The 24,004-nt window shown below is 39.9% G+C and overlaps 2 long non-coding RNA genes across 2 annotated transcripts in view; one reads left to right on the top strand and one right to left on the bottom strand.

Annotated features, from left to right (window-relative positions):
* Positions 1-2,720: 2,720 nt before the first annotated feature.
* Positions 2,721-3,608, bottom strand: LOC139023602 (uncharacterized). The gene is made up of 3 exons (XR_011474759.1): positions 3,462-3,608; positions 3,349-3,389; positions 2,721-3,102 (listed from the first exon to the last, which is right to left on the bottom strand). It is a non-coding gene; the product is annotated as an uncharacterized lncRNA (long non-coding RNA).
* An 11,859-nt stretch (positions 3,609-15,467) lies between these two features.
* LOC139023587 (uncharacterized) overlaps positions 15,468-24,004 on the top strand; it is a 13,135-nt gene continuing 4,598 nt past the window's right edge. The window contains exon 1 of the long non-coding RNA XR_011474731.1: positions 15,468-16,499. This is a non-coding gene — a long non-coding RNA (uncharacterized lncRNA). The remainder of the gene's footprint in view (positions 16,500-24,004) is intronic.

Consider the following 24,004-nt stretch of genomic DNA (forward strand, 5'->3'; position numbering starts at 1 on the left):
ATTTACCACAGATGGACTCCAATAGAGTTGTAGAAACATCTCAAGCATGATCAATGGAAACAGGATGCACCTGAGCTCAATTTCGAGTCTCATAGCAAAAGATCTCAATACTTATGTAAGTAAGGTATTTCTGTTTTTTGTTTTGTATAAAAACATGTTTTTGCTCTGTCATTATGTGGTTTTGTGTGTAGATAGTGTGTAAGAGGATTACATTTAAAAAAATCCATTATAGAATAAGGCTGTAACATAACAAAATGTGGAAAAAGTCAAGGGGTCTGAAAACCTTCCCGAATGCACTGTATATACCCATTGATTCTTGAATATTGTAATTTATAAATGTGTCTTGAGCTTAGTTCAACTGTTATACCCCATCAGAACCCAAAATATAAGCTTGTTTTACTCCATGTTTGAAAATATTGCAATTGTAAACAAACACAGTATATCTTCAAAACATGGTTAAAACCAAAATTGTTGATCTCATGGATGGTCAGTTCTTGCATCCATAGCCCCGTCTATGAATTTCAGAGTGGTTACATTTCTTCAGCCCAATTCCTCAGCTGTTCAACAAAAACAGTGACACATGATATAACAATACAGGGCGAGACCCAGATGCAGACACGGGAGGCAGATGGTTTGAGTCTCTGATATTTATTTTAATCCAAGGGGTAGGCAGGTCATGGACAGGCAAAAGATCATAAACCAGATCAGAGTCCAGGAGGTACAGAGTGGCAGGCAGACTTGAGGTCAGGGCAGGTAGAATGGTCAGGCAGGAGGGCTCAGAGTCAAGGCAGGCAAGGTCAAAACCATGATGACTAGAAAAACAGAGATAAGGAAAAAGCAGGAGCACGAAAAACATGCTGGTTGACTTGACAAGACAAGACGAACTGGCAACAGACAAACAGAGAAGACAGGAATAAATACCCAGGGACTAATGGGGAAAACAGGTGACACCTGGAGATGGGTGGAGACAATCACAAAGACAGGTGAAACAGATCAGGGTGTGACTCATGACCACTTTGTTGTTATTTGAATACCAGATTGTCCCTTAATTAAGTAATGATAAACGGTGACATCCTGTACATTACCTTGTAAATAATGGACGGTGAAACGGGACGAGGCAGCGGCACGAGGGAGCGGGATGAGGCGGAGCACAGTTTCTTTGCAGAGTTCATTTTTCCAAGCTAATGTACAGAACGGAGGTGTTTATCCTGCTTATACCACAATTGCCAGAGAAAACAACATGAAAGCACACATTTACCGATATTTTAATTGTATAAGTTCATTCATACTTTCTCATTTGTTGGTTGACCCAGTCGTTTGTTAGATTAGTTCTATATTTACGGATGCGACCCAGTCGTTCGTTAGATTAGTTTGATATTTACGGACGCGACCAGGTCGCACCTGTAAATAATCACACATCTAATGGTAGAAATAAATCATTTTTAATATTTTCATTTACATAAGCAAATTCATACATTCTCATCATTTGGAGACACGACCCAGTAGTTTGTTCGACTAGTTTGATATTGATGGTCGTTCGTTCTTTATGTTTCATTGCCATGCTCGCTGGCAATGTTCGTATCCATTGCTTCCTAGCCAGCTAGCTTCGGCTAACCCAGTCATGACCTCTGCAGCCAGAAGAACAGCAAAGTAGCTGTGTTCTATTGACATTCACTTGGATACATACATAACAATGAATTTATGATGCCCAATTTTGCCTGGCATAGCTAGGAAAGTTAGCCTTCTCATCAGGACACAACACTATTCATTACGAGGAGATCGTATTGTATATCAAACACTGGGCTAGAAGCTAGCTAAATAGTTGGTTGCTAGCAAACCTGCCAATATGACAACCTAATTCTAAATGATCAGTGGCTGAAAACAGCTGGTCAAACTAGAAACATGGAAGTATTTGACAGCATAGCGTTACTTGCGTCATGACTGCAACAACAGGGACCAGAGAAATTCATGTTCATCACTCACCACGTTAGGTCATCAGATGCTCCAATAAAATGTCACAACACAACTGATTGGCTCAAACCCATTAAGAACGAAAGAAATTCCACAAATTAACTTTTAACAAGGCACACCTGCTAATTGATATGCATTCCAGGTTTTGATGTCTTCACTATTATTCTACAGTGTAGAAAATAGTACAAATAAAGAAAAACCCTTGAATGAGTAGGTGTGTCCAAACTGGACTGGTACTGTATGTAGTGAGCAGTAATATTTAATGTGTATATACAGTATATTATATATATATTATATATATATATATCTATGTGATTAGTAATAACATTAAGCAGTTAGCCTTTTAACATTTTTATCTGACTCCATAAAGATAATTAGCAAAACGCAAGAACAATATTGTTGAGTTACAGTAATAGAAGACTTTAGTTGAGTTACAGTAATGGGCAATGAAAAAATGTCTGAGAATGGAATTCTAAATGCAAGTGTTATTTAATTACTTTGTAAAATGAATGGATTCACATACAAGGCATAAAGCTTAAGTTAAAAGGCAGTAATGACATTAAGAAAGCATTATTCTAAGCATATAGATTCTAAGGAGAACTTACAAGACAAAGCATGAAACAAAGCGATGCTTACTAGGCCAGAAGCCTAGGACAGGGTTCCCCAACAGGCGGCCCACTGGCCAAATTTGGTTTTATTTGGCCCCCGCAAGTTTTCTGAGCAAAAAGTATGTTACGTTCCTCCGACCATCTGCTCAACAAAAAATCATCCCGTGGCTGAATCTAGTGGATGATCCCTGGCCTAGGAAATGAGAATTGATCATACAACCTACCTCCATGGACTGGATACAGGATAAAAGCGAGAACAAAAGCATTTCATTCCATTTATAACACCTTTCAACCCAAAACCAACCTTCATTGACCAATACCAAGTTTACAGTGTAACCTGACCACAAATGCCCAATCTCCACAGCATCTAAGGGCTTGTGTGGGATATGAGACCAATGTAAATAAGATGAAATTCCTGAGAAGACAATAAAAACCCTTTACATGTAGTAATTCAGAGTTCACCCTGTCTAGATACAAGTTACCACAGAGATCATACATCCATATAGACAGCATCAGAGTTATCCTCAGAGGACAAGTTACCACAGAGACTCATAATCGCAATTAGAACAGCATCAGAGTTATCCTCAGAGGACAAGTTACCACAGAGATCATACATCCATATAGACAGCATCAGAGTTATCCTCGAGGACAAGTTACCACAGAGATCATACTTCCATATAGACAGCATCAGAGTTATCCTGAGGACAAGTTACCACAGAGATCATACATCCATATAGACAGCATCAGAGTTATCCTGAGGACAAGTTACCACAGAGATCATACATCCATATAGACAGCATCAGAGTTATCCTCAGAGGACAAGTACCACAGAGATCATACTTCCATATAAACAGCATCAGAGTTATCCTTGAGACAAGTTACCACATAGATCATACATCCATATAGACAGCATCAGAGTTATCCTCAGAGGACAAGTTACCACAGAGATCATACATCCATATAGATTATGGATGTATTTGTAGGGCCAAGCCTACAATTCCTCCCTGGACAGATGCTGTACATGGACGCCCTGAGTCCAATATAGGAAGAAAGAGCCCGCACCATGATGAGAGTTCCTTCTTGAGTCTTCAGTCCAACTTCTAGAACCCAACTTCTAGAAACCAACTTCTAGTCCTTGGGCCCATGACATAAGTAGTGTCTTCCTTGGGATCGTTGACAATGTGCTTTAGACATGAAAATGTCACTAGGTACACATTCCTTCTACCGAGCTCAATAACACATCTTTGTTGAGGGCAGAAAGATTACACCAGTTCAATCAGTTGTCAACATTTGATGAAACATTACAGTCAAGACCAGTTTGGTCAAGGGTATCCTCAAAGTTGATCAAGTATGAATCAGATGCATATACAAAGGAATAAAATACCAATAAATGCATAATTAAAGTGTTGAATTGTACTTTGTACAGAAAGTTCAATTGAAAAAGCCTTTCCCCTCTGGGAAAAAGTGTGCTTTCAAAGTATGAAAACCATATTGATGAGAACAAATCACCCCAAAATCAATTATTCAGTTTAGATTAATTGAAACAGAACATAATAATAAGACATCATGTTAAAAGCAAAAAGCAATGTTCTGTAAAACGGTTGAATAACTACATTAAAGGTAGTGTGACGCATGTCTATGTGTTGTAAAGATTAGCATCAATCAATATTAGAATTTAAAACACTCATGTATTTAATTGATAAATTATCTACATGTTCTCTGCTGACAGGTCATCAAAGCAATTGCAATTTTGAAACCACCAGAGGGTTTGCAAAGTAAATGTATTGACATTTTTTTGGGACCCAATCAGGAAGTAAAGACTCCCTATTTAAACATGGATTAAACTGTACGTAACTAAGTCACAGTTCTGTCTCTGGAGACAGAGCTGTAGTATGTAACAACATTCATTTCAAACCTGACAAAATCACATAAAAAATGTATTTATAAACTCTGCTATCTTTAGCAAGTCACCTTCTAACAGATGAGGATGATAGCAAAATTCAAAACACAACTTGGGAGTGAGATCCAAAGCCCACTCCCTGCTTGTGGACATCAGATATGAATTATTCCGTCGTTTGTCAACCCAATCTGAGCCAAAAAAACAAGGCATATTAGCTGTGTGTTAGTAAACTTGTCAGTATAATTCGTGAGCAAAACGTTGGGTTATTCTCCAGACAGGACAGAAACATTCAACAAGTAAGACGTGGAACCTATTAAACACATGGAACATAACGTGAACAAACACAGGCATCTATGGGACAAAGTAAAGGAGTTGCCTTGACTAAGGACTACTATCAATTTCAGTTCAAATGTGTAAGAATCATAATCTCCCATTAAAAATGCATAAGAATCTACTGTTTCATATTGAGAGCTGAGTTTGTTATGAAAAACCAGCCAGGCCAATGTGATGCCCTTTTTATCTTACAGTAAACAGCCACRTAGCTAGCCACTGGCTAGCAGAGGGGTGGGATAAAACTCATAACTAACACTCATCTTCACAAATCAGATGGACTTAGCCATATGCAGAATACGCATAAGAATATTCTGTAAATCACACTCAGAAATCTAACACAACTGATTAGCARGKAAGATTAAAAGGGTTAAATGTTACAAACATATGTATGAGACTACATTGTCGCAGCCTACCCGGTTATGTTAGAATTACAGTTAGTCCAAGCGTTTGAGCTCCAGGCAACTGTATTTTGAGTTTAAAACATTGGGGTAGTCAGGATAATTTGAAGGTTTGCAGGATAATTTGCTCAATAATTACCCACTCACAGCACCCATTGAGAGAATGTCTATACCTTGTAATTAGTAAAGTTGAAACCTGTCCTATGCACAACAAAGACAACTGCAGCATAATAAACTCCCACATTTNTGCAGGATAATTTGCTCAATAATTACCCACTCACAGCACCCATTGAGAGAATGTCTATACCTTGTAATTAGTAAAGTTGAAACCTGTCCTATGCACAACAAAGACAACTGCAGCATAATAAACTCCCACATTTTCCAAAAACACTGCGGTCTGTCCAGTGACAGCATTGTAGGTTAAAACTTGCTATTCATGTAAAAAAATAATAATGAACGCTTCACGAATGACAGTTTCAAAGAACGTGAAAAATTGCTGATCTCTGTAGCTTGGTCTGTCTGGTTGCTGGAGAGAAGCACGGATGCGGCCGCCACATTCGTATGCTACAGACGAGTCCTATTCAAGTCTGAAACATTTGCTCTGTGTCTAGTTTAAGACACATGAAGAAAGGTGGATTCCCAAATCCAAGGGACCAACACTTCGATGCTAGATGACCCGTCCTGTGACAGGCAGTACATTGACACTAACTTCTAGACTTTGGTTCTTCTGCGCCTCCTTTTTATTCATGCCAATTGTTTTGCCAGTAATCAATTATTTCATCGCTTGTCCAATTAACGTTAAAACAATTTTTATCTTTCTTAATCAGCTTTTGAGCCAACTCACGAATACGAGATTCCCTTAATTTAAAAAAGTTGGTTGATTGCACATCATCCATTGCGTAAGCTACGTATTCGTTACATATCAGGGAATCTTATGGAATAAATAATCAATCCTCTACATAAACTCACCCGAACTGGATTGTTTACTGTAGTGGGAAATAATACTGAATATACAATAATACAATAATACTGAATATACAATAATACAATAACACTGAATATACACATATTAAATAATACTGCCCACCACATGTACGGTACATGTAGTTAAATAATTATACATATATTCCTAATTTACTCGTTCTGCAAGTGTTGGATTTTCACCAACAGCAGCCAGTCCACCATACATTCTGATCTTAACTCGAACCCTCCGATGTCCACAGATTGACCCATCTTTCCCAGTATAACGCCATTTAGCTATTTCCTTTTGCAATTCATCCCTCCGTTTTTACTATGATGTCTTATAATGGTCCTGAACCTCGCTATTTTGTTTTACATTTCAACCGTTATTGCCCTAAATATAAATCCTTTACCCAAGAGTATAATGATATTTCCCATCAACTGATGATGGTTTTTCAGATCCCCTAACAATACAGTTTGCAGGTCCTTCTGAACCCTGATATTATGACATAACAACCATTCCTGGACCTGACTCCAAAAGCGAGCCAAAATCAAATCACATTGTATTTATCATATGCTTTGTAAACAACAGGTGTAAACGAACAGTGAAATGCTTATTTAATGGTCCTTTCTCAACAATGCAGTGTTAAAGATTAAGATATCACACACACACACACACACACACCACACCACACACACACACACAGCACCCACCACACCACACAACAGCACACCACACACACACACACACACCACACACCACACACCAAAGGAAAATAAACACACAAAATCATTGTTGACAAAGGTCATATGTGATTTTTTAAAAACATTTGTTTACATTTGTTTTTGGTTGCAATTTTCATGAGTCAGACACATGGTTTTTGACACCTGTGAAGTTTCACATATACAATGAACATGTGTTATTCTCTCGTGAAAAAATAACTCCCCACATGTGATTTTCTTTCAGTTACTTTCTTCACCACTTTCAGCTACATCTGGTGTCCCATCCAGGGCCCAAACAGGACTGACCCTGCTTAGCCTCAGAGGCAAACCAGCAGTGCGATGCATGATGCCATGCTGCTGGAATGATGTGGCAAAACTTAGAATGTGTAAAAATGTATAATTGGAAAAAAGCCAGCAAAAGCAAAGGCCAGGATGAAACCCAAAGATATGGACAATGCAGGAAAGAGGGAGGTGTTTTATTTAATGACGTTATCATAAAAAAATCTATAACTGAAAACTACTGTTTTGCATCCAATTACAATTCATTTGTTCACACATTTTGAAACAATATTTTGATTTTCCTATAAATACTTTTTGATTTATGTTTTGTTTTCAATATCATTATTTTTGTTTGCAATATTAACAATTTTCTTCTTCGACTTAAGAAGTTTTGCTTGATATTAATGGGACAAAAGTAACTCACTCACTAAAGGATTGCACCATACAATTACACTATTGCTCTATTAAAGGTCTATAAAGTGACCATTGCAAATTCGCATGTAAAAATATAATTTGCAGTTTCATATGGGAAGAACTCACGTGAACTTGCAATTCCAGATGTGAAAGTGAAATTGTACGTGTTTTTCACGGGAAATCGCACATTTCACATGTGAAACTACAATTCACATGTGAGGTGAAAACTTTATTTTCCATATGTGAAAAAGTGGTGTTAACATGTGAACTCTCTTATTTTCTAATGTCCCGCCTTTACCTGTTTTGGTCCTGACGTCATCAGAGTGCGCAGCTGAACACTGTATACTGGACACACTTGGTTTGTTATTTTAACTAAAACATAACCAATCTCTGCTAGACACTAATGAAAGACCCATCATATCTGGCCCTGTGCCCGTTCTGAATCGTGGTATTGAAAGCTTTAGCAGGATTCTTTCTCTTCACAACTGGCTACCTGATTATTGCAGCTCAATGGGTGTAACGTTTGTTCACAATACCTTCTGTAAACAAAACAAGTTTTATAAGGAGGATGGGATCCACCCAAATCATTTTGGTTCCTGGATCCTTTCACAGCATTATAAGGCTGCGTTGAGACAATGACTTATCAATGACCCGAGCCCAGCTCAGTTAATTCCTACCATTGTGTCGCTGAGTCATTATAATGCTTTAGCAAATGTACATTACATCAGGGGCATTGGTAGACACAATGTAAGTAACCTCATTTATGTCCCTCTAACTGCCTTGAATGCCTCTGCTGATCATACAGCTATTGTATGCAGCAATCATGTGTCTATGAACCAGATWTATGCTGTTAGCACRGAGSRGGTGTGCCCTAGTAGGAAGTCAACTGTGTGCWGCTCACCCTGCACTAKCATAAATAACATGAGAATATCTACTTCTACTAAGCTTCCCAGTAAAGCAATGAAAWCAAGRAAGCATCCCAGAAAAGTGCTCAAAATAGCCCAAGTTAACATATGTAGCTTAAGAAACAAGGTTCATGTAATTAATAACTTGCTAGTAACAGATAACATTCATATTCTGACTATCWCTGAAACTCACTTCGACAATACCTTTGATGATACAGTGGTAGCAATACAAGGTTATAACATTTACAGAACAGTTAGCAATGCCAGTGGTGGAGGTGTTGCTGTTWATATTCAGAACCACATTCCTGTAAAGATTAGAGAGGATCTCATGTTAAATACTGTTGAAGTAATATGGCTACAGGTTCATCTGCCTCACCTAAAGCCCATTCTTGTGGCAAGCTGCTATYGACCACCAAGTGCTAACAGTCAGTATCTGGATAAGATGTGTGAAATTCTTGATAACGTATGTGATATCAACCAATATTTTCTGGGGGATTTAAATATTGACTGGCTTTCATCAAGCTGCCTACTCAAGAAAAAACMTCAAACTGTAACCAGTGCCTGCAACCTGGTTCAGGTTATCAATCAACCTACCCGGGTAGTTACAAACAGTACAGGAATGAAATCATCAACATGTATTGATCACATCTTTACTAATGCTGCAGAAATGTGCTTGAAAGCAGTATCCAAATCCATCGGATGTAGTGATCACAATATAGTAGCTATATCTAGAAAAACCAAAGTTTTAAAGGCTGGGCCTAATATAGTGCATAAGATGTCATACAAGAAGTTTTAAATAAACCTATTTTTATCTCCCTGATTTGTTTTGGGGTCTGTGCTATTGTAGAATAACATCAAATGCTAACAATAGTAATAGCTTTGGAGCACCTTCAATGACATTTTGGGYAAAAAGGCAAACTCAGCTCCATCATTCATTGAATCAGATGGCTCATTCATCACAAAACTGACTGATATTGCCAACTACTTGAATGATTTTTTTAATTGGCAAGATTAGCAAATTTAGGCATGACATGTCAGCAACAAACGCTGCCACCACACATCCAAGTTTATCTGACAAAATTATGAAAGACAAGAATTGTAATTTTGAATTCCGTAAAGTAAGTGTGGATGAGGTGAAATAATTATTGTTGTCAATCAACAATGACAAGKCACCGGGGTCTGACAATTTGGATGGAAAATTACTGAGTATATTGCCACTCCTATTTGCCATATCTTCAATTTAAGCWGACTAGAAAGTGTGCGCCCTCAGACCTGAAGGGAAGCYAGAGTCATTCCGCTACCTAAGAATAGTAAAGCCCCCTTTCCTGGCTCAAATAGCCGACCAATCAGCCTGTTACCAACCCTTAGTAAAGTTTTGGAAAGAATTGTGTTTGACCAGACACAATGCTATTTTACAGTACAGCTGACTACCTCATGAAGCTGGTTGAGAGAATGCCAAGAGTGTGCAAAACTGTCATCAAGGCAAAGGGAGGCTACTTTGAAGAATCTCAAATATAAAATATATTTTGATTTCTTGAAAACTTTTTTGTTTACTACATGATTCCATATGTGTTATTTCATAGTTTTGATGTCTTCACTATTATTCTACAATGTAGAAAGTAGTAAAAATAAAGAAAAACCCTTGAATGAGTAGGTGTGTCCAACTTTTGACTTGTACTYTACACATGGATTTTCTGTTGTAGTGTTAGTGGAGTAAATACCTGAGGGAACACACTGAGTATGTTGTGAAATCTGTTATGAATGTATTGTAATGATTTTAAATTGTATAACTGCCTTAATTTTGCCGGACCCCAGGAAGAATAGCTGCTACCAAACTCTAAGTTTAACACAAAAAATATGTTTCAGGTGTGAATTGAAGCTGAACATGTTAAAAAAGCAGAAATGCGATTTCACGTGTGAGAATGCAAATTTGACATCTGTTTATTATTTATAAAGGGAAGGCCTTTCTGTGTTCTTCTTGTCATGGGAATCTTATCTCAGCTTAAAGAGCCCCGTGAAAATATATATAGTTTACTTACTTTCTCCATCACACAGCCCAGACACTGAGTCGCACACACACTGACACAGAGGTAGGCACACACACACACCCACACACACACACACACACACCACACACACACACACACACACACACACACACACACACCACACACACACACACACACACACACACACACACACACACACACACACACACACACACACACCACACACACACACACACACACACACACACAACACACACCACACACACACACACACACACACACACACACACAATCAATTTTAGCTTCACTCCTCTCTAACTTCCTCCATCGCCCGACTGTGGTGGCGACACACTGCGTAGTGTAGCAGGCCGAACTGAATACACGTGTAAGTGAGTGTATAAATCAAGGAGTGCTTGTTGTGTTGGGTTTTTGTAATCCAGCACATGGTCTCTTTTTAGGCAAAGTCAGTCGTACGATTTTGGGATGCATCCAAAATGGCTCCAGGTCCATACAGGTCAAAAGTAGTGCACTATACAGGAATAGAGAGCCTTTATTATACTCCTGTGGAGTCCTTTCAAAGAGAAGCCGTCTATACAAGTTTATCGTAAATACACAGTATAGCCTACCACACATCCACAAATCCCAGTCCCGGCAGTTTATTTATAACCGTGTATGAGTTATTGTGGTTCTTGGGACGGAGAGATTGATACATTTTTGCCCGTGATTGATTTTTAGGTGACCCCATCAACTCTGCCTTCGCTGAGGCTGCTCTGGTGTGAAGGGTGACTCTCTCAGTTTACACCTCCTGGTGCTGTATGTAACAAGCATCTCAGAGCAGGAGTGCTGATTCAGGGTCAGTTTTTTTAACACAATAAATAAGATTGGACGGACAGGAAGGACCTGATTGTCACGTTCCTGACCTTATTTTTCCCTTGTTTAACTTTGTTTAGTTGGTCAGGACGTGAGCTGGGTGGGTAGTCTGATGTTTTGTGTTTCTATGTTGGGGTTAATGTGTTGCCTGATATGGTTCTCAATTAGAGGCAGGTGTTTGACGTTTCCTCTGATTGAGAACCATTTAAGGTAGGGTGTTCTCACTGTTGTTTGTGGGTGGTTGTCTCCTGTGTCTGTATGTTCGTACCACACGGGACTGTATCGTTTGTTCATTTCGTTTGGTTAGTCTATCCTGTTCGTGCGTTCTTCGTGTTTGTGTAGTTCGTTTGTTCAGGTCTGTTGACTTCGTTTATTGTTTTGTTATCTATTCAAGTGTTCTTCGTGTTTCGTCTTGTGTTTAATAAATTCATTATGTCATATAACTACCACGCTGCATATTGGTCCTCTGATCCTTCTCGCCTCTCCTCGTCCGAGGAGGAGGAAGACGACAGCCGTTACACTGATCCTAGATCCGCACTCCTACTCTGAGACCATACAGCTCCTGATCAGACTGTATTGTTACAAAGCCTCTGTGGCGTTTTGTTTAAATACTTACTGAGTAGGCTACATACTACCTGGCAGCTGGCAAATTGGACTCACCATGACTTTAGACAAAGAATAGAATACAACGGAAGAGCGCGAGAGTTCGCACGAGAGAGAGAGTATCAATGGCCACTTTAATAAATGGAACATATCTTGCATTACTCATCTCACATGTATATAAAGGCTCCCGAGTGGCGCAGCGGTCTAAGACACTGCATCTTCATACTTGAGGTGTCACTACAGACACCCTGGTTTAAATTCAGGCTGTATCACAATCAGCTGTGATTGGAAGACCTATAAGGTGGCGCACAATTGGCCCAGCGTTGGCCGGTGTAGGCCGTCATTGTAAATAAGAATTTGTTCTTAACTGACTTGCCTGGATAAATAAATACTGTATTCCATGTTATCTATTGCATCTTAGCCTATGCCACTCTGACATTGCTCATCCATATATTTATATTTATGTTTTCTTATTCCATTCCTTTACTTAGATTTGTGTGTATTAGGTATTTGTTGTGGAATTTTTAGATATTACTTTTTAGATATTGCTGCACTGTCGGAACTAGAAGCACAAGCATTTTGCTACACCCGCAATAACACCTGCCAACCATGTGTATGTGACCAATACAATTTGATTTGATTTGTTCCCAGAATGGATTAATGGATATTGATTCAGGGGAGAGGAGCATCATCAGTCCCTGTTCTTATCTCTTCCTGTGTTTCTACACTACAACATGTTGTATCATGCCCACAGTATGTCCATGTTGGAGTCTACCACAACCTCATCTTTTGGTATGCTGAAATGAAGAGCTACCGCTATCAGAGTCCCCTCACCACTCACACCAGCCCCCTTTGGCAAGATGGGAGCATTATGCTGTCAGAAGTGCTCACATCATCTCTCTCAGTAGTTTGTGTGTGTGTGCGTGTGTGTGTGTGTGTTGTGTGTGTGTGGTGTGTGTGTGTGTGTGTGTGTGTGTGTGTGTGTGTGTGTGTGTGTGTGTGTGTGTGTGTGTGTGTGTGTGTGTGTGTGTGTGTGTGTGTGTGTGTGTGTGTGTGTGTGTGTGTGTGTGTGTGTGTGTGTGTGTGTGATAATAGTCATCCTTCAAGCATGAAGGAGATGGCTGATTGTCTTTAATTACCTGTCATATGAAGGGTGATGGTGAATAAGAACTCTCTCCCCTCCTGTCCTCCTGTCCTGTCCTGTCCTCTAAACATCCTACCATTAACGCTCCATGTGTTAATTGCATTTTTGGGGATTTTGGGTTCTAATTTAGTCAGGAGTTTTGCTCGGAGTTGGAAACAGCTGCCGGCCGGGCAGTGCCCTCTGCTTGCTGGGGTGGCATAGTCCATCTAGATAAGCATGTGTCTAGGGCTTATAAAATGTGTTTTTGTTGACTTTGTAAAATCAAATGTTAAATTACTACCATGATATCTAAGGTAGGAAAGTGGATTTAAGGTCACGATTTAGGATACCCTACTATCTACTACCTACTATACAACCTACTATCACATGTCTGTTTCGATATTGAAATCAGTGACCTTAAAAAAATGTGTAGCCTTATATCACGTGTGGGCATGTGTTTGCATGTGTTGCATTAGTAAAGACACCATCTTGTCAAAAGTGACTTTGAATATACCATAAAATAAGAGTTTTAGTATATTGTTTGTTGCTAAAATCACAAATATTTACATGAAAAACTAAAGTGCATTGGAATAGTTGTTTGCTTCATACACACCATTATCTAAATCAATTAAAAAAGGATAATTCAAGGAGTTGGAATATCATTAAAAAAAAACATTTTGCCATGTAAAAATTAAAAGCAATGCATGGTGAATTAATCAATCAGACTCTAAAATMAAAGTTTTCCTCACAACTCATTGGTTGTATCCCAATTGGCACCCTATTCCATATAGTGCACTACTTTTGACCAGAGCRTATTGAGGCTCTGTGCACTATATGGAATAGGGTGCCATTTGAGATCCAATCATTTTTACAAAGTACCAAATGACTCAGCTGACAGTAACCAGGTTTTCCAACTGCAAGTTAAGTAATACTGATTAAAAAAGAATCACTACAGCTGTGATGGAAACAGAAAGGTTAGGTACAATTTTATATATGACCACACATCATTTGTTCGTTCGTCACGGTGCGATGTTTTTGTGTAAGTAACATGTATTATGCTAAAAATGGCGGAGGAAATGCCTTTATGCTCAATTATTGATATAATAACCATCATATCGAAGTAAACTTGGAGATACTGTATGCAATATGTTATGTTGTGTGGTCCTCCCGCTACGACTCCGGAAAGCATGCAGTTTATTAGGCTACAGGTGAAATAAGTGATGATGAACTTCTCAGGGTGGTGAAAGTAATCTTGATGCTCCTTTCTAATGAATATCAAAAGTCTTGTTCTGGTGACATGATGATCGATGCTCGACTGACGTTTGACAAATACAAATGAAATCGCCCTTATCCCAAGTGGCGCAGCGGTCTAAGGCACTGCGTCTCAGTGCTAGCGGTGTCACTACAGACACCCTGGTTCAAATCCAGGCTGTTTCACAACTGGCCGTGATTGGGAGTTCCATAGGGCGGTGCACAATTGGCCCAGTGTTGGCCGGTGTAGGCTGTCATTGTAAATAAGAATTTGGTCTTAACTGACTTGTGTAGTTAAATAAAGATGAAATAAAAAATAAATTTAGACTACCATACCCACACAGCCTACCTGCTGTATCTGGCTGAAGAGCATGTGCCAAGACCAGAGTAGACACATCAGCTATTTATCGGTAGAGTTAAGATGGAAACACTTTGAATTTGAGATTTTTATTCGGTACATGAACATTTCAGCGAAAAAGTACATTTTGCGTGCACTACCTCATCACGCACTGATTTTTWWWAAATSAGCAAGTCCTTTTGGTGGAAACCAACCAGCACTTGTGGGAAAATTCACATATTTTCTTTATGCAGATTTTTGAATGTTCCCATGAAAAGTCTCCAATTGGATGGAAACCCAGCTACTGTAGCTATTATTGGTTAATCTGTTTCATTCCAAGTTCATTTGAATAAATAATATGGAATTGGCCCTGATGTTTAGTATAATTTGACTTGAGTACATCTGACAGTATTAGTGCTCACCAGACCAGAGACAATCCCTTAGTCAAACCTGACAGCTTAATTATTGTGAAAGCATAAACAGCAACACAATACTCTCCATGACAATTAAACAGTACCGTTCACATGATTTAGAAGAGTTGTTACATAAATTCACATGAGAACCAGGATTTTATCAACATGCATAATTATTGCCCTACTGTACACGCTTAGAATAACATGTCCCAAGAGCCTTCTTTAACTGTCCCCATAGGACCTTTCTGTCCCCATAGAACCTTTCTGGTTCCAGGTAGAATACTTTTTGGTTCCAGGTAGAATCCTTTTGGGATCCATATAGAACCCTCTGTGTAAAGGGTTTTACATGCAACCAAAAAGGGTTCTTTAAAGGGTTCTCATATAGGGACAGCCAAAGAACCCTTTTAGGTTCTAGATAGCACTTATTTTCTAAGAGTGTAGGGTTCTACCTTTGGCCCTCTCTTATCAAGTGGACTTTGTCTTAAACAAACACAACACATACAAAATAGGCTACCTGTCAAAATAAACAAACATGTTGCCCTTGAAATTTCTCCCTTTTTAATATGTAATGATGACTGATGAAATCTCTGGTTTAATGTGTTACACAGCTGGAGAGACAAGGTCAGTGTCTCAAATATCTCSCTATTCCCTATATAGTGCCCTACTTTTGACCGTTTTTGACCACTTTAAAGGGAGTGTTGTTTGGGAACAAACTAAGGTATACTGTATGTCCCAGAGTAGAGTCCCATTCAGTCCTACTGTGTGAGAGCAACAAGAGGAAGATGGAGCATTTTCTAAACTGGTTCTGTTGCTCAGCTGTAGCGACCCTGATAATCACCACCAACAGGTCAACACCAGTAAAATAACACATCTGACCAGGAGAGAAAAATACGTGACATGCTATCATACATCCAACGAGGAATACAAACGAGGGAGAACACATGAATTATACTATGAATTAAAGCTACATCTGGATTTGGAAAGATGTTCTAATGAGTTAGAATTGAGAGGGTTTACATCTGCTCTAACCCCATCCCTCATTTATATACAAAACAAGTAGCTGGAACCCTCGTTTGTTGTTTTTCAAATCCCAGAGTGGAGCTTTATTACATGGTTTTACACCATTGTCCCATCAGTGATAATTACCAAAACGTTTGCGGAACGTGTTTACTTACAGAAACCATGTATTTACAGGAATATAACCACAAGTTTAACTAAGTGACGCTACTCATTTTATCTCTGTATTTTTGTCGGTCTTCTTTCAAACGACCTTTCTACTGTCTGTTACAGATCAAACACACTACACTATATCAACATGTTCCTTGAAGTCAACAACTTGTACCATGGCCAATGTAGCAATGAACACAAACATCGCCCTGAATGCAGTTTTAAGTCCAGCAGGGTAAGTAAAAAAACAGATTATTCTTGAAAGAGGTCATCGCCTGTATACTCTGGGTTGTAAATAAATACTTTGTGATTATCCTGTACTCGGGGGAAACTTTGGATTAAGTCCTGTATACTCTGGAGTTGTAATAAATACTTTGCGGATTAAGTCTGTATTTACGCTCTGGAGTTGTAATAAATATTTGGATTAAGGTCCTGTATGTCTGGAGGTTGTAAATAATACTTTGAGATTAAGTCCTGTATACTCTGGGTTGTAAATAAATACTTGTGAGATTTGAGCTCTGTATCTCTAGGGAGTTGTAAATAAATACTTTGAGATTGAGTCCTGTTATACTCTGGGGTTGTAAATAAATACTTTGGGATTAAGTCCTGTATACTCTTGGGGTTGTAAATAAATACTTTGGGATGTAAGTCTGCTATACTCTGGGGTTGTAATAAAATACTTTGGGATTAAGTCCTGTATGCTCTGGGGTTGTAAATAAATATTTTGAGTATGAAGGTCCTGTATAACTCTGGGGTTGAAATAAATTACTTGGATTAAGTCCTGTATGCTCTGGGGTTGTAAATAAATACTTTGGAGATTGAGTCCTGTTATACTCTGGGGTGTAATAAATAACTTTGGATTGGGTCCTGTATATCTGGGGTTGTTAAATAAATACTTTGGGATTAAGTCCTGTAATACTCTGGGAGTTGTAAATAAGACTTTGGATTAAGTCCTGTATGCTCTTGGGGTTGTAATAAAATACTTTGAGATTAGTCCTGCTAGACTCTGGGTTGTAAATAAATACTTTGGGATTAAGTCCTGTATGCTCTGGGGTTGTAAAAATAAATACTTTGAGATTGAGTCCTGTATACTCTGGGGTTGTAAATAAATACTTTGAGATTGAGTCCTGTATACTTGGGTTGTAAATAAATACTTTGAGATTGAGTCCTGTATACTCTGGGGTTGTAAATAAATACTTTGGGATTAAGTCCTGTATACTCTGTGGTTGTAAATAAATACTTTGGGATTGACTCCTGTAAAAACACAATTTCAAATATTTCTACATTAGACCGAATCGAGGCGGTCAGTCACATTTGAACTTGCTTTGACAGTAGGCCTACAGTAGATGTGTTCTTAAAGGCAGTGTCTCCCTGTTCATCAGAATTCATGACCACAGAGTAGATTAGATCAGCTGAGAATTTACAGCACAGAGTGAAGCCCTTGATAAGGAACTAGCTGTATGATTTCTCTAATACCTTTCTGGAGACCAAATTGGGAAATAACCTATCCATCTGGATGATTCTGTGGAGTAGTCCTAGAGAGAGGGAATGGGATACTCTCAAAGGCAAACAACTTATAAAGCAAACTACCTTTTCTACTATGTCATAAGTTTTGAGGATCACGACAACACATTATGATAGTCTTTTGATCACTGTGAAAATAACAATCAAGATTTTCAATAAAAAACAACTATTTGAACTTGATTGATGTCTCTGCTTGAAAAAAGCTTGTTCTCCGTCTCCATATCTAGAGACAGAGACACGTGTGGGCCGAGTTGCCTTGTTGTGTTTGCCCACATTCACCCAGAGAGAAAATGAGTGCAATAAAGAGAAGAAATGGACTGGTTGATTTCATGTCTTGCTGTGTGAAGACAGTACGAGGCAGGCAAACAGCGACGCTGGTCCATTGTAGCACAAACATGGTTGTTAAAGAAGAAACATATCACCAACTAAGCTTGAACCTCACCACGCTGATGGACATCCAAACACATTCAGTTGTTCGCAGCAGTACCCTTGGCTTTAGAGACTAAACTGCGGGAATCCAAGATCCACATCCATTTTCATACTTAAGATGCTCTGGGGCAAACAAAGAAAGAGAAGAGAGGGGGAAAGCTAAAGACAGATAGACACTGTCTCTCAAAGGCTTGTTTTGTTCTGTGTAAAAGGAGGATCAATTACCATTTGTACTTCAAAGCCGCTGTGTGCAGCAGTCAGGGCTTCTTACTCTGAGGGCACTTTGGTGTCAAATTACAGTCATGCTATAGAGGAAAGAGTATAGACAACTTAGTTAGATAATAGCTTCCAGTATAGTACGGAGGCATCCGTAGTATTTGTAAATCAACTGCATTTCACATCGATTCATAGACGCATTCATAGCACATACACTGTACAGAACTACCGCAACTTTAACATCCAAAACTCAATCAGAAATTGAATTCCTAACATTCGTCTGGCGTTAAAACAGAATTAAAGCTGAATAATTTCAATACATTAGGTTTAATTATGATTTATAGTGAGTTTCTAKAGTATTTCCCAGGTTATAATCCCATGAGGCTGAACATACCCACTAAAACATACTGTCAAATGTCACTCTATTCCCTTTGGGCCATAGTCAAAAGTAAGGCACTATATAGGGAATAGGGTGCGATTTGGTACAAAGACATTGTGTTTTAATGGGTCTGTTCTGCCACAGGGGGTTATAACCTCCAGGCTTGACCCTGGACCAGTTATCAAGGTCAATCATCACACAACATTTAACCAATAGAAGAGCATGGTCACTGACTACACAGACACTCACACATATTTACACTGACTCCCCAAAACACACACATACACAGAAACACTACCTACGCACACACGCTTTCATAGTCACCACATACGCTGCTGCTGCTAATGTCTATTAACTATCTTGTTTCCTAGTCACTTTACCCCTACTTCCTGTATATACTGAGGTACCGGTATGGCTCTGTGCATAACCACCAGAGCTATGCATTTAGTTGGACAAACTTTCAGAATGTTTAATACTGTTCTAATTCTAGACATTCAGTATCATAGCATTATTTACATCATGGCTGCTATAGAATGTTGTAATGTCATGTTAATGAGCTCCAACATGGGTGCTATAGAATGTTGTAGTGTCATGTTAATGAGCTCCAACATGGCTGCTATAGAATGTTTGTAGTGTCATGTTAATGAGCTCCAACATTGGCTGTTATAGAATGTTGTAGTGTCATGTTAATGGAGCTCCAACATGGGCTGTTTATAGAATGTTTGTAGTGTCATGTTAATGAGCTCAACATGGTGCTATAGAATGTTGTAGTGTCATGTTAATGAGCTCCAACATGGCTGTTATAGAATGTGTAGTGTCATGTTAAGCTCACACATGCTGTTATGAATGTTGTAGTGTCCATGTTAATGGGGCTCAACATGGCTGTTTATAGAATGTTGTAGTGTTATGTTAATGAGGCTCCAACATGCCTGTTATAGAATGTTGTAGTGTCATGTTAATGGGCTCCCAACATGCTGTTATAGAATGTGTAGTGTCATGTTTGGGGCCCACAGGCTGTTATATAATGTTGTAAGTGTCGTGTTAATGGGCTCCAACATGGCTGCTATAGAATGTTGTAGTGTCATGTTAATGAGGCTCCAACATGGCTGCTATAGAATGTTGTAGTGTCATGTTAATGAGCTCCAACATGGCTGCATAGAATGTTGTAGTGTCATGTTAATGGTGCTCCAACATGGCTGCTATAGAAGTGTTGTAGTGTCATGTTAATGGTGCTCCAACATGGCTGCTATAGAATGTTGTAGTGTTCATGTTAATGGGAGCTCCAACATGGCTGCTTATAGAATGTTGTAAGTGTCATGTTAATGGGGCTCCAACATGGCTGTTATAAATGTGTGTAGTGTCATGTTAATGAGCTCCAACATGGCTGCTATAGAATGTTTGTAGTGTCATGTTAATGGGGCTCCAACATGGCTTGTATAAAATGTTGTAGTGTCAATGTTAATGGGCTCCAACATGGCTCTATAAATGTTGTAGTGTCATGTTAATGGGCGTCCAACATGGCTGTTATAAGAATGTTGTAGTGTCAATGTTAATGGGGCTTCCCAACATGGCTGCTGATAGAAATGTTGTAGTGTCATGTTAATGGCCCAACATGCTGTTATAAATGTTGTAGTGTCATGTTAATGGGAGCTCCAAAATGGCTGCTATAGAATGTTTGTGTACGTGTCATGTTAATGAGGCCTCAACATGGCTGTTATAGAATGTTGTAGGTGTCATGTAATGAGGGCTCCAACCATGGCTGCTATAGAATGTTGTAGTGTCATGTTAATGGAGCTCCCAACTGCTGATTAAGAATTTGTATAGTTCATGTATGGGCTCACATGGCTGCGTATAGAAGTTGTAGTGTCATTTAATGGGCTCCAATCATGCTCTATAGAATGTTGTAAGTGGTCATGTGTAATTGAGGCTCCAAACATGGCTGTATAGAATGTTGTAGTTGTTCCATGTATGGGCTCCACATGGCTGCTATAGAATATTGTAGTGCATGTTAATATTCATAATGGGCTTAACAAGTCAGATAATTCTGACTTGTTCTGACATTCTATAGTAGCCATGTTGGAGCTCATTAACATGACAGATAATAAGTTGCATGGACTCACTCTGTGTGCAATAATGGTGTTTGACATTATTTATTTTTAAACTACTACCTCATCTCTGTACCCCACACATGCAATTATCTGTAAGGTCCCTCAGTTGAGCAGTGAATTTCAAACACAGATTCAAATCAAATCAAAGTTTATTTGTCACGTGCCCCGAATACAACAGGTGTGGACCTTACAGTGAAATGCTTACTTACAGGCTCTAACCAATGGTGCGGGGGGGAAAAAAAACAACAACAACAAAAACATTTAAGAAAAAAGTTGTGTGTGTGTGTAAGTAATGAAATAAAACAACAGTAAAAAGACATTTGAAAAATGAGTAGCAAGGCTATATACAGACACCTGTTAGTCAGGCTTATTGAGGTAGTATGTACATGTAGGTATCGTTAAAGTGACTATGCATATATGATGAACAGAGAGTAGCAGAAGCGTAAAAAGAGGGGTTGGCGGGTGGTGGGACACAATGCAGATAGCCCGGTTAGCCAATGTGCGGGAGCACTGGTTGGTCGGGCCAATTGAGGTAGTATGTACATGAATGTATAGTTAAAGTGACTATGCATATAAGATAAACAGAGAGTAGCAGCAGCGTAAAAGAGGGTTTGGGGGGGGGGCACACAATGCAAATAGTCCGGGTAACCATTTGGTTACCTGTTCAGGAGTCTTATGGCTTGGGGGTAAAAACTGTTGAGAAGCCTTTTTTTCCTAGACTCTGCACTCCGGTACAGCTTGCCATGCGGTAGTAGAGAGAACAGTCTATGACTGGGGTCTTTGACAKATTTTTGGGCCTTCCTCTGACACCGTCTGGTGTAGAGGTCCTGGATGGCAGGCAGCTTTGCCACAGTGATGTACTGGGCCGTACGCACTACCCTCTGAAGTGCCTTGCGGTCAGAGGACGAGCAATTGCCGTACCAGACAGTGATACAACCGGTCAGGATGCTCTCGATGMTGCAGCTGTAGAACCTTTTGATGATCTCAGGACCCATGCCAAATCTTTTTAGTTTCCTGAGGGGGAATAGGCTTTGTTGTGCCCTCTTCACGGCTGTCTTGGTGTGTTTGYACCAATCTAGTTTGTTGTTGATGTGGACACCAAGGAATTTGAAGCTCTCAACCTGCTCCACTACAGCCCCGTCGATGAGAATGGGGACGTGCTCGTTGCTCCTTTTCCTGTAGTCCACAATCATCTCCTTAGTCTTGGTTACGTTGAGGGATAGGCTGTTATTCTAGCACCACCCGGCCAGGTCTCTGACCTCCTCCCTATAGGCTGTCTCGTTGTTGTCGGTGATCAGGCCTACCACTGTTGTGTCGTCAGCAAACTTAATGATGGTGTTGGMGTCGTGCKTGGCCATGCAGTCGTGGGTGAACAGGGAGTACAGGAGGGGACTGAGCACGCACCCCTGGGGAGCTCCAGTGTTGAGGATTAGCGTGGCAGACGTGTTGTTTCCTACCCTCACCACCTAAGGGAAAACAGGCACAACAGGACCACAGGAACAAATGGCTAGAACATGGACTGACGGGCAGAGATTACAATCTGGCGGTGTGGAAGTGGCAGGACTGAGTATTTGTAGAGGTCTTGATTATGGAAAGGTTGCAGCTGGTGGGAATCTGCTCTGACTCCAGCACACCTGTCTCTGCCCACACAATCACACGCCGCACACACACACACACACACCACACACACACACACACACCACAACACACACACACACACACACACACACACACACACACACACCACACACACAACACACACCACACACACAACACACCACACACACACACACACACACACACACAACACACACACACACCACACACAGCACACACAGCAGGAGAGGGAGAGAGACTGGGGGAGTGGCGGCAGATCAAGGAGACACCAGATGAGCACTAGAGGGCGTGGCAGGAGCAGATGTGACACATTCACTGCCTTCTGTGTGTAAGCAACTCCAGTGTAGATTCAACCTTGTGTTTTAGGTTATTGTTCTAACTGAAAGGTCAATTTATCTCCAGTGTCTGGTGGAAAGCCAAAACTGAACCAGGAGTCCTTTAGGATTTTGCCTGTGCTTAGCTCCATTCTGTTTGTTTCTTATCCTGAAAAATACCCCAGTCCTTAATACCTACAAGCATACCAAAACATGACGCAGCCACCACTATGCTTGAAAATATGGAAAGTGTTACTCAGCAATGGATTTTATTGGAACATTATGGATTTATTGATTTTCCAGGAACATACGCGTTTATTCCAGGACAAGTAATTGCTTTGCCATTTTTGGCAGTATTACTTTATTTCCTTGTTGCACAACAGGACGTGCGTTGTTTGGGAATATTTTTTTCTGTACAGGCTATCTTCTTTTCACTCTGTCAATTAGGTTAGTATTGTGGAGTAAATACAATGTTGTTTTCCTCCTATCCCAGCCATTAAACTCTGTATCAGGTATGCAAGCTAAGACCCAGATGCAGACAACGTCGAAGATAAACAATGGTGATAATAATCCAACAGGGGCAGGCAATGGACAGTCAAGGCAGGCAGCGGTAAGTAAACCAAGGTTGGGCAACGGTACCAGATGGCAGCAGGCTCAGGGTAGGCAGAGGTCAATAATCCAGAGGGGGGCAACGTACCAGATGGCAGGCAGGCCAGGGTCAGGATAGGGTCAAAACGCAGGAGCGCGAGAAAAAGCCGAGACTGGGAAAGCAGAGGCTGAGGCAAAAACGCCTGGTTGACTTGACAAACAAGACGAGACTGGCAACAGACAAACAGAGGACACAGGTATAGTAACCAGGGAAGATTGGCGAAACCTGGAGGGGTTGGAGACAAGCACAAAGATGAAACAGATCAGGGCGTGACACCTCGTAACTGTTTTAAAGTCATCAATGACCTCATGTGAAATTCCCTGAGCGGTTTCCTTCCCTCCGGCAACACTAAGTATTTTTTACGTGACTGGGTGTATTAATACACCATCCAAAGTGTAATAATAACTTCACTATTCTCAAAAGGACTTTTAATGTAGCTTCTTTTTATTTTAACCCATCTCTCCAATAGGTGCCCTTCTTTGTGAGGCAGCGAATCTCTCTCTT

Source organism: Salvelinus sp. IW2-2015, linkage group LG33, assembly GCF_002910315.2.
Source record: "Salvelinus sp. IW2-2015 linkage group LG33, ASM291031v2, whole genome shotgun sequence".
Lineage (NCBI taxonomy): Eukaryota > Metazoa > Chordata > Actinopteri > Salmoniformes > Salmonidae > Salvelinus > Salvelinus sp. IW2-2015.